At 45.2% G+C, this 12670-nt stretch overlaps 1 non-coding gene across 1 annotated transcript; it reads right to left on the bottom strand.

Moving 5' to 3' along the window:
• Window positions 1-2496: 2496 nt before the first annotated feature.
• Window positions 2497-2600, bottom strand: LOC138429817 (U6 spliceosomal RNA). The gene has a single exon (XR_011252906.1). It is a non-coding gene; the product is annotated as a U6 spliceosomal RNA (small nuclear RNA).
• Window positions 2601-12670: the final 10070 nt, after the last annotated feature.

Below are 12670 nucleotides of genomic sequence, written 5' to 3'. Positions count from 1 at the left end.
GAGACGGAAACCCACAGGCAAAACCCATGGGTCTAAAAGGAATTCTTTTAGAAGAAACCCTCACGTCCCACTGAGAGCTGACTGAAATGAATGAATGGTGTTTGGAAGCTAACTGGTCTTTTCTCTCAGCTACCCTGATTGTTTTTCTTCACTTGATCTGATGAGAAATCTTGCTCTTTTGGAAAATATATATCCCTGCTTACAGATGAATCTATTTGCAGGGCAGAAAGAGAGCTGCAGGCATACAGAACAGAGATGTGGACACAGGGGAGGAAGTGCGGGGGTTGACAAATCGGAGGATTGACATATATATGCTGCCAGGTGTAAAACAGATAGTGAGTGGGCCTCCCTGGTGGCTCAGATGGTAAGGAATCTGCCTGTGATGCAGGAGACCTGGGTCTGATCCCTGGGTGGGGAAGATCCCCTCGAGAAGGGAATGGTTACCCATTCCAGTATTCTTCCCTGGAGAATTCCATGGATAGAGGAGCCTGGTGAGCTACAGTCCATGGGGTCCCAAAGAGTCAGACATGACTGAGCAACTCACACACATACACACACACACACACACACACACACACACACACACACACACACACACACACAGGGAAGCTGCTGTGTAGTATAGGGAGCTCACAGCAGTGCCCTGTGATGATCTATAGGGGTGGGATTGGATGGGGATTGGAAGGTTCTAGAGGGAGGGGATATATGTATACATAGAGCCAGTTCACTTCCTTGTACAGCGGAAACTAACACAATGCAGAAAGCAATTACACTCCAATTTTTAAAAACCCCCCTAAATCCTACTATATCATGAATTTTATCAGCCTGAGAGTAACTAACCAGAAACTGTCTTCTCTTGACATGGCTACCATTGGGACCTAGGTTCTTACATATGCTGTCAATCCATTTATTAAAAGGACTGCAAGCAGGTGAATGATCTAAGACGCTTTTTCACACGAGTTGGTAGAAAATAGTTCAAAATTGATATAAAGGAGGGGTCTGGTGGGGTGGAGGTGGTTAACCAGTATGATCTTCTTCCGCCGTAGCACTCTCAAGAGCTGTTCATCTGTCTTCACATCAAATTCTTTCTGCAAGCTTCCCCCTAGGGTTCACTGAACTGTACTCACAGAGTTAAAAAGTAGCTGAGAGGGGGCTTCCCTGGAGGCTTGGAGGCAATGCAGGAGACACACAGGTTCGATCCCATCTAGGAAGATCCCACCTGCCACAGAGAAGCTAAGCCGGTGCACCACAACTACCCAGCCTGAGCTCTAGAGCCCGGGAGCCCCAAGCACTGAGCCCACGTGCTGCAAATACTGAAGCCCTCACGCCCGAGAGCCCGCGCTCTGCGAGGAGAGAGGCCACCGAGATGAGACGCCCACGCCCCGCGGCTCGAGAGTAGCCCCTGCTCGTCACAACTAGAGAAGAGCCGGCACAGCAAGAAAGACCCAACACAGCCAAAAATAAATACATAAAATAAGTTCTAAAAAATGTAAGAAGTCGCCGAGAGGGGGCTTCCCTGATGGCTCAGTGGTTTAAAAAAAAAAAAAATCTGCCTGTCATTGAAGGAGAGACAGGTTCGATCCCTGATCTGGGACGATTCCACATGCCTCAGAGCAAATCAGCCCGTGGGCCACCACTGTCGAGCCTCTGCTCTGCAACAAGAGAAGCTGCCACAATGAGAAGCCCATGTACCCCAAGTAGAGAGTAGGCCCTGCTCGTTACAACTAGAGAAAAGCCCACACAGCTAGGAAGATCCAAAACAGCCAAAAATAAACAAGTTTTTTTTTTTTTTTAAAGTAGCTAAGAGGGACTTCCCTGGCTGTCCGGTGGTTAAGACTCCACACTTTGAATGCAGGCGGTGTGGGTTCCATCGCTGGTTGGGGAACTAAGATCCCACAGGCTGCCTGGTGTGGTGAAAAAAAAAAAAAAAGGGAAGAAGTAGCTGGGAACTGAAGCTTGCAGAGGCCACGCTGCAACAGTCTTCCCTGTTTTGACTGACATGTTCCAGCTGATATCACCATTGGAAGAGCTGGTGTGCAAGGCAGTGAACAAGCTTCTCCTATTTTACTAATGTCAGTTATAAGACACAGTGGTGAAGCATCCCCTTTATGGACCAAGCCTGCCCATGGTCAGATCCAGGGTTTGCCCACCATGAGCTGTGCGACCTTGGGGGAATCACCCTCTTGAAAACAGCTCCCTCATCTATGAAATGAAGACAGTGAGGGGCCCCGCCAGGCAAGAGGCTTAGGAGGCTGAAATAAGCCAGGCAAGGCATAGTGCCCCTTATATGCTTGTCAGGTCTGATCCTCACGGCATGTCAGCCATGGTGTTCCCCCCAAGAGCAACGGGCCCCACCTCAGAGACATTCGCTTTGAGTCTTCTGAGCTCAGTTCAGCAAGCGGCATTAGGGTATCGCAACAGTTTTAGAGGACTGTGCCGATATCCTCATGTTCCAGTGGGCAGCCACAACGGACCTGCATCTGATTGTTTCTGCATTAGCAAGACCACACCATGTGTATGAGAAGTTAGATCCCTGTGCAGGGGCCATGCCAATCTTCTCTGTATCATTTCAATTTTAGTACATGTGGGCATATACCCTGAAGAAACCATAATTGAAAAAGACATACGTACCCCCAATATTCACTGTAGCACTGTTTACAGTGGTCAGGGTGTGGAAGCAACCGAGATGCTCATCGACAGATGAATAGATAAAGAAGTTGTGGTACACATATGCAATGGGGTATTCAGCTCAGTTCAGTCGCTTAGTCGTGTCTGACTCTTTGTGACCCTATGAATCACAGCACACCGGGCCTCCCTGTCCATCACCAATGGAATACTACTCAGTCTTAAAAAGGAATGCATTTGAGTCAGTTCTAATGAGGTGGATGAACCCAGAGCCTATTACAGAGAGTAAGCCAGAAAAACAAATATTGTATATTAACACATATGTATGGAATCTAGAAAGATAGTACTGATGGACCCATTTGTAGGGCAGCAGTGCAGATGCAGACATAGGGAAAATACTTATGGACACACAGGGCTGGGTAGGAAGGAAAGCGTGGGACCAACTGAGAGAATAGCATTGAAACATACCATAGTCATGTATGGGTGTGAGAGCTGGACTGTAAAGAAAGCTGAGTGCTGAAGAATGGATGCTTTTGAACTGTGGTGTTGGAGAAGACTCTTGAGAGTCCCTTGGACTGCAAGGAGATCCAACCAGTCCATCCTAAAGAAAATCAGTCCTGAATTGGAAGGACTGATGCTGAAGCTGAAACTCCAATACTTTGGCCACCTGATGCGAAGAACTGACTCATAGAAAAGACCCTAATGGTGGGAAAGATTGAAGGCAGGAAGAGAAGGGGATGACAGAGGATGAGATGGTTGGACGGCATCACTGACTCAATGGACATGAGTCTGAGTAAACTCTGAGAGTTGGTGATGGACAGGGAGGCCTGGCGTGCTGCAGTCCACGGGGTCACAAAGAGTCGGACACGACTGAGCGACTGAACTGAACTAAACTGATACACATTACCATATGTAAAATAGATAGCGGGTTGGAATTTGCTGTATGATGCAGGGAGCTCAAATCTGGTGCTCTGTGACAACCTAGAGGGGTGGGACGGGGTGGGAGGTGATAGGGAGCTTCCAGAGGGAGGGACATATGTATACCTACGGCTGATACAAGTTGATGTACAGCAGAAATCAACACAATATTGTAGCAGTTATCCTCCAGTTAAAAATAATTTTTTTTAACAAAAGAAGAAGTTAGGCCCGGAGAAACTGCTGTAACTCTTCTGAAACACAATTTCAGCAACATGCAAGTCTAGCGCACAGCAGGTTCCCAGTGCCCAAAGAATGACAAAAAGTCAAAACACAAGAGGGAAGAGATGAATGTATACAAATAGCTGAGTCACGTCGTTGTATAGCAGAAACTAACACAACATTATAACACAACTATCCTCCAATTTTTTAAAAAGTTAATACACATGTGGAAAACCAAGATGAAATAAAGATCCAAAAATCAGAGGATACCACTGCTTCCTCTCAGAGAGGTCCCTGCCGCCACGTACACTGCAGATCCAGCCTAAATTTACAGGACAGGAGTGAAAGGGCAAGTGTCATCTATAACTGCCTATTTATAAACACCACTGCCAGGGGCCATGCCTCCCCAAATCCCCTGGTCATTTTCGACAAGACACCCCAGCGTAGCACATAGCTTTCTTGCTAACATTCCATGGAATCTTTCCCTAAACATATGCTTGTTCTTGCCTTCCACATTTTGTCCTGTCACTGCAACAGATGGCTTTACACTGGAGCATATGAAAATATTAAATACTTTATAAGCCTGGTGGAAATATGAAATGCCTTCAGAGGATGGAAAGCCGCATGATTCATGTAAAGCGGCCACGTGAGATTCTGTTAGAAACAAGCACCTTTAAGTTGTGTTGTTGAGGAGATGTGGGGCCATCAATTCCACATCTTCACTGAAGGGAGACAAATGACCGGGGGCTCAGCTTTCGGTGAGACAGATCTGGGCCACACGGAAAGGCAGAACATACCGCCAGTGAGAGCTGTGAAATATCGCAGCGTGTAACCAAGGAAGGATTGTGAAATCGACTTCTTAGAGATCTAAAAGCCAGAAGAAACCTCCATCTGTCTGAGACGGTCGAATAAAGCGAGCTTAGCTCACAGCAGTGAGTTGAGAGGCGGTCAAGTCAGCTAGCCATTGTCCTATACCCACAAACCCACGTGTCCTTTCTTTGCAGGGACAGTTTGATAGATGCTGACCTAAGCTGATGCCACCTCATCCCACCCAGAAGGGCTGACCCACAGATCTGGGAGTGAGGTTCACATCACTGCTGGTGCTTCAAATGAGGGATTCTCAAGCCAGCCTGCCTAACTCTCAGTGCCACGGAGTGTAGCAATATGGCAAGGGACTGGCGTGTTTTCTGTCTGACTCTTCATCTGTAAGTGGGGGTGACGGTGGTACATACCTCCTAAGGGTGCTGTGAGGACAAGTGAGTTAGTACACACAACAGGCTTGGTATATACACTGGCATAAGGTGGATGCTGCATAAACGCTGGATAGTCTCCATATTTAGTCCTCTGCTTATGTAGAAATAAACATTCAGATGTGGGTGAGATTTTACATCTTTCCTTTGACTGCTGTGTGTGTGACTGGCACTTACTTCCCATAGGGACAGCATGTTAACGTTTTCTGTAATCTGTATGGATGTGACAGTTGGACCATGAAGAAGGCTGAGATCCAAAGAATTGATGCTTTTGAACTGTGGTGCTAGAGAAGACTCTCGAAAGTCTCTTGGGAAGCAAGGAGATCCAACCAGTCCATCCTAAAGGAAATCAACCCTGAATATTCATTGGAAGGACTGAGGCTGAAGTTGAAGTTGCAATACTTTGACCACCTGATGTGAAGAGCTGACTCACTGGAAAAGACCCTGATGCTGGGAAAGATTGAGGACAGGAGGAGAAGGGGGCGACAGAGGATGAGGTGGTTGGATAACATCACCAACTCAATGAACATGAGTTTGAACAAACTCTGGGAGTTGGTGAAGGACAGGGAAGCCTGGAGTGCCGCAATCCACGGGGTCACAAAGAGTCAGACAGCACTGAGCATTTGAACAAATAATGCGTATGAATCAAAAATTGCCAAAGCCTTCTTCCTGGTATTTGTCCCAGAGCAGTGAGACTCATGCTCACACTAAAACACGTCCAGCAATGTTCACAGCAGCTATATTTGTGAGAGCCACACATGGCCCAGATGTCCTTCAACAGGTGAGTGGTTAAACACACCATGGCACATAGCAGGTACAGTGGCGTATTACTGAGCAGTGAGAAGGAACAAATGATTGACAGACTCAGTCATTCAGATAAAACTCCAGGGGATGATGGTGCTGGAGTCACCAGTCCCAAAACGTTAAACAGGATATGTACATACAATGGAGTATTACACAGCCATTAAAAAGAATAGAATAATTTGATCTGCAGCAACAGGGATAAACCTAGAGATTGTCATACTGAGTGCATTAAGCCACACAGAGAAAGAGAAATATTGGATGAAGCTACTTACATGTGGGATTTAAAAAGAAATGAGAAAAATGAACTTATTTACAAAACAGACTCACAGACTTAGAGAACAAGCTTATGGTTGCTGGGAGAAAAGGATGGGGAAAGGATGGTCAGGGAGTTTGGGATGGACAGGTACACACTGCTATATTTAAATGGATAACCAGCATGGACCTACTGTGTAGCACAGGGAACTCTGCTCAATGTTATGTGACAGTCTGGATGGGAGGGGCATTGGGGGGAGAATGGATACATGTATATGCATGGGTGAGTCACTTTGCTATTCACCTGAAACTGACAACATTGTTAATCAGCTATATTCCAGTGTAAAATAAAAAGTTGAAAAAATAAATTTGTGTGATCTCACTTCTATGACATGTTTGAAACGACAGGGTTTTAGAAGTGGAGGACAGAGCAGTGTGGACAGAGGCTAGGGATGGGAGTGGGTGCTGGTGAGTGGAGATGGATGTGATTATCAACAGGAATCTTAGGATGGACATACTCAGTATCTCATCTGCGGTGGTGGATCCCCAAACCTATGCTCACAATAAATTTGTGTAGAATGAAGCGCACACATACAAATGAGCACAAGGCAATCTGGGAAAATCTGAGCAGTATCAGTGGGTTGCACTGCGGCAACATCAGTATCTCAGATGTGACGTGATACACAGTTTTGCAAAATATTCCCATGGCAGGGGAGAAACAGGGTAAAGCCTACAAGAGATCTCTCTGCATTATTTCTCCAACTGCATGTGAATCTAGTAAACCAGAATCTACTAAACAAAAGTTTCAAAGCTAAAGCCTAAACGAAGGTGCAGAGTCAAGATTTTCAATACACAGGGGTGATGGCCACCCTCCTCTCTCTATTTCCCGGAATGAAGGAAACACTGCTCAGTGGGCTGCCCTGCATCTCTGTGGATGCAATGCAAAAGTACTTAATAAATACAAAGATTTCTTTTCTCTATTTAATGAGGCCGACGTTGCAGTGCTTAGCTCTAGGTTTTGTGTATTCAGTGAGCACCTTTAAAAGGCACGGAGGTCCGCCGAGTGGAGTGCCCAGGTTTCTGAACCAATCTGAACAGCGCCAGCCTTTCTCTGAAGTGTATTATTATTCCAAGTCGGGCCTACTGCATCTCCCAAGGTATGAACTTCAGTTCGAGATAAAAATATTTTATCTGCCCTTACAGCAAATTGAAAGGCTATAGAAAGGGTTTTGTTATTGCAGTGTTTTCATAAATATATAGTAAACATCGTTCACAGTGGGAAACTCAGCACAAAATACAATTTTCATACACAGCCATTCATGCGGCTGGCACAGGAAGATGAAATGACCCAGAGATGAATAAAAAAATAATAGTATACAACTTTGAGCGGCCCACAGTCCCCGACAGACACACACAGCCGGGAGGATAAAGATCATGATTTTGCCGTGCCTCTGATGAATGACAAGGGTCTGCAGCTCCTGGGGAATTTCGTTTTCCTCTGTGGCCAAACCATTAGGCTTAAAAAAGTAGCTTTGTCATTTTCAGAAATTTGCCAGCAGCCAACCACCCTATTTCAGAGCACAAAACAACCCCAAATCTTAGCCAGGCTATAATTTTTAACTTGAGCGATTTTTAGGTTTACCTCCTTTTAAGTCTCTCTTCCGCACATTTTCAAAGCAATTTGGCTTGCCTGTGTCCAACACAGGATATCTAGGTTGACATCTAAGTGGATGGACATCCGCTTGGGCATGAGGGGTCCATCAGAGCTTGTTTGCAAAAATGGAAGCTCTCTTTTGTTTTTTGTTTTGTAACTGAAGTGTATTTAATTATCAAAGTAGAGGATGTTTGTTGTATCAAAGTATAATCTTTTTAACAGCTTCATTGAGGTACAACTTTTAAATAATTTCATTTATTTCTAATTCGTTTTTGGCCGTGCTGGGTCTTCGTTGCTGCGTGGGCTACTCTTAGCAGCACGTTGCGCTGCGGGGTTGTGGTGTGGGGGCTTCTCGATGTGGGGGCTTCTCTTGTTGCGGAGCCTGGGCTCCAGGGTGCCCAGGCTTCACTGCTTGCGGCTCACGGGCTGGGGAGCTGTGGCTCCCGGGCCGTAGGGCACAGACAGGCTCAGTAGTTGCAGCACATGTGCTTAGTTCTGCAGCATGTGGGATCTTCCCGGGCCAGGGAAGGAACCCGTGTCTCCTGGGTTGCTAGGTGGACTCTTTCCCACTGAGCCACCAGGGAAGCCCTGAGGTACAGCTGATAGGCAAAACCCCCCTGCACATCTCATGCGGACAACGCGACGAGTGTGGATACAGACTCACACAGCTCTGCATATCACACGTGTGGATGGATGGTGTATCATCCATCCACCTGCGTGATACCATCACCACAACCGAGGTGACAGACACACTCATGACCTCCAACCGTTTCCTTGTGTCCTGTGTGTTATAAGAACGCTTAACCATGGGCTCCATCTACCCTCTTAACCAACTGTTTAAGAGCACCATACCATGTTGCTAACCACAGGCATGAGGGTGCGCGGCAGGTCTCTAGAACGGATTCATCTTGCATGAGTTTAGAAGCAAAACTCGGGTTCCTCTCCTGCTCTCTTCTCAGTCAAGCTCCACAGAAACCACAAAGGTCACCCTCCTTCTCAACCCCTTAGTTATCTGTTCAATTTCACCCTGTATAGACAAACACAGTGTGTGTGTGTGTGTGTGTGTGTGTGTTTTCAAAAATGTATTTATTTATTTATTGGTGTGCTGGGTCTTCACTGCTATGCACAGACTTACTCTAGTTGCAGCATGCAGGGGCTACCCTCCAGATGTGGTGCACAGGATTCTCATTGCGGCGGCTTCTCTTGCTGCAGCAGAGGGGCTCAGTAGCGGTGGGGCACGAGCTTAGTTGCTCTTCAGCATGTGGAATCTTCCCTGATCAGGGATTGAACCTGTGTCCCCAGCAGGAGGATTCTTAACCATCGGACTATCAGGGAAGTCCCAAGTGTGTTTACTCACAGAGTTTTCCTAACACAGGTCTGGCTCTGTACTCTTCCCCTAGTCCTGCAGACACCATCTCAGGCCCATGAAGATCCTCTTCACTCCTTGAATGCTTCCTGGCTTCTTACCCTCCATCATTAGGCATTTTGTTTGCTCCAATTTTTCTTCCTTCTCTGCTCCAGTCGAGCAATTTGCACCTTTGCAAACTTGAAAAGTGAAAGTGAAAATACATAAACCCAAGAGTTGGACATGCTGGGCAAATGAATATGCACTTTGTTTTTAAATAAGAATTTCTAAATTGTCTTCCATAGAAAAATGTACCATTCCACACTCTCTCTGACATTCTATAAAATGCCTATGTCATCAAATACGGTGATTTCCAATATGATATGTGAATCATTGATATATACAGGTGAAACTTTCCACATATGTATATAAAGCACACGTATATGTATATGTGAACATATTTTCATTTATTTATTGGTATTTATATTTATTGTTATGAAAACTATATGCATATTCTTTGCCAATCTTCATTCTGAGTCATTAGTTGGTCAGTCTATGTATCCATCCATCCACCTATCCATCCATCCATCCATCCATCCATCCATCCACCCATCTACCCACCCACCCATCTATCCATCCATCCATCCACTTATCTATCCATCTATCCATCCATCCACCCATTCATCCACTTATCCATCTATCTATCCATCCACCTATCCACCTATCTATCCATCCATCCATCCATCCATCTATCTATCCACCCATCCACCCACCCACACATCTATCCATCCATCCATCTATCCACGCATCCACCCACCCACACATCTATCCATCCATCCATCCATCCACCCACCCACACATCTATCCATCCATCCATCCATCCATCCACCCATCCACCCACCCACACATCTATCCATCCATCCATCCATCCATCCACCCATCCACCCACCCACACATCTATCCATCCATCCATCCATCCATCCATCCATCCACCCATCCACCCATCCACCCACCCACCTATCTATCTATCCATCCATCCATCCATCTACTTATCCATCTATCTATCCATCCATCCATCCATCACTCACCCACCCATCCATACAACCACCCACCCATCTATCCATCCATCCACCCAGCCATTCGTTCATCCACGTATTTCGCTACGATTATATGCAGGTTAGTCCTAATAAAAGAACTGCAAGGACTCCCTAAGGTTAACCAAATCTGATCGATATCAGATCAGTTTTCACTAATGTAAGAACAAAGATCCCTAAGGCTTTGAGTCAAACAAAGGGCGGAAATAGTCTTTGAAGTCATAAGATTTCAAATAAGACTACAAATCCAACTCATGGTTGGTAGCCCTAGAAAAGTCACATCAAGCCTCAGTCTTTCCTTCTGAAAAATGGGTTTAATAAGAGCTGCTGCTAAGTTGCTTCAGTCATGTCCAACTCTGTGTGACCTCATAGATGGCAACCCACCAGGCTCTGCCATTCCTGGGATTCTCCAGGCAAGAACACTGGAGTGGGTTGCCATTTCCTTCTCCAATAAATGAAAGTGAAGTCGCTTAGTTGTGTCCAACTCTTCATGACCTCATGGACTACAGCCTACTAGGCTCCCCCATCCATGGGATTCTCCAGGCAAGAGTACTGGAGTGGGGTACCATTGCACCTGGCTCCTAAAGTTGCTGGGAGCATTCAGTTCAATAACGTGTAACCAGGAGATAACACAACGCAAGGCTTACATGAAGGCTACCCAGGTGGAGCTGGTGGTAAAGAACACATGTGCCAATGAGAGACGCGGGTTCGATCACTGGGTTGGGAAGATCCTCTGGAGGAAGGCATGGCAACCCACTCCAGTATTCTTGAGTGGAGAGTCCTCATGGACATAGGAGCCTGGTGAGCTACAGTTTTTAGGGTCACAAAGAGTTGGACACAACTGAAGGGACTTAGCATGCACACACACATGTGGCTTATGCAAACACTCAATACATAGGATCAGTACCCATGATAATAATAAAGAATTTTCTATATATTGAGCAGTTTCCTAGTACATGACAACACAACCTGGCTTCTTTTTCTATTAGCAGCAGAAGTCGAAGCCTGAACTACTTATAACATTGATGATCCTCTATATTTTTAACCTCTCTGGGAAAACTTAGTAATCGGCTTGGCAGAAACCCGTTACCCCTTGTTGGATGCTCTCTTAACGGCATGCAAAGTGTATTACTGGCTGTCTTTATTTTTAAAAGCAGATTCACATTAAACGGGGAAATATGTTAGAAACCAATTCCACTGGATATGGAATGAAGATGACTCTTTTAAATCCAATTTCCTATCGTTTGCTTCTTTTAGTCAATTAACCAAGATATATGTATGTTAGCACCATAGACAAAGAGACAACACTTACAGAAACTTATCAGAGTCTTAGCTATGGGAGTTTATCCCTGTTTATTTGCTGTTGAACACCAAATTCTGGCTTAATGTCAAACTATTTCCTGAATCAACACTTTTTTTAGATGGAAAAGGTATTCCATAAAAGCCAAATCGATGAACCGTATTAAAAAAGAAAAAAAAAAGGAAATGTGACAATAATGGATGCAACGTGAGTCTTTTGACACTTCTGAAATGGATTCGCTTCTTGCCGCTACATGTAAATTTGAGTTCACTGGGCCTGCAGTATACAGGAAGGACTGAAACGGTTTCCACATCTACCGCAGTTCTTGGAATATTTCAGGGGTGGTGAAGGGCGGCTCAAGAGCCCCTGTGCACGGTTTTGGTATTTCTGGCTGGCCAGACTAAAGCTGTTCAAGAGCACTGAGCCTTTCTTCCTCATATTCAGAAATCTGTGCCTTGCCTCATGTAAACTACAGCCCATTGTCATGGCTCAGGATCTTCAGGATTTCCACAGGGCAATGCAAAGTGAGTTATGTTCCCTCACCTGAATACTGGGAAGCTTGGGTCAGAAGCCTGAGAAGGCAGCTGGCATAGAACTGTCATCTGCCATCAGCAGTTCCCATGGCCACAACCTCCTCTTCCCCCAGTATCTTCCTGTCCAAGATGGAAGATGCTTCCTTTTAAAGTATACAACCATACATAACCTTGACAAGAGATGTTTTAAAACATAAATTCTTCCACCCATGTATTCATTCATTCATTCAGCTGAAATTGATGGGGATTCTCTACTCCCATCTTGGTTTTTCTGAACCCTCTGTGTGTTGTATGTTTAACCATAGCCTTGCAAGATCATGTCTTCTTCTAACGCAGAATAAAGTATGCTAAATTGGCACTTCTATTTAAACATCTACTCTAATTGTTTTTCTCTTCATAGATTTTACTACATGCTGGAAATTCAACAGAGCAAGAAATGGGCAGGGTCATTCCCACAATCTAAATGACAAAGGTTGATTGGCTTTAGCAAGATCAAGTTGGGAATCAATGTACCCTCATCCACCATATCCCACTTGGTAAGGACCACACGGGATGCCACAGAAAACGTTTAAAGGGCCAAGAAACCAAAATGGAAAGTTTCTTGAAGGGATCATTCATCCTGTAAGTTATGGCCTATGAATACTGTTGTTTTCAATAGTATAAATAAATAATGAAG

The sequence above is a fragment of the Ovis canadensis genome, chromosome 24 (genome assembly GCF_042477335.2).
Source record: "Ovis canadensis isolate MfBH-ARS-UI-01 breed Bighorn chromosome 24, ARS-UI_OviCan_v2, whole genome shotgun sequence".
Classification (NCBI taxonomy): Eukaryota; Metazoa; Chordata; class Mammalia; order Artiodactyla; family Bovidae; genus Ovis; species Ovis canadensis.
Note: the sequence above shows the minus strand (reverse complement) of the source record. Positions and strands in the feature narration are given on the sequence as shown.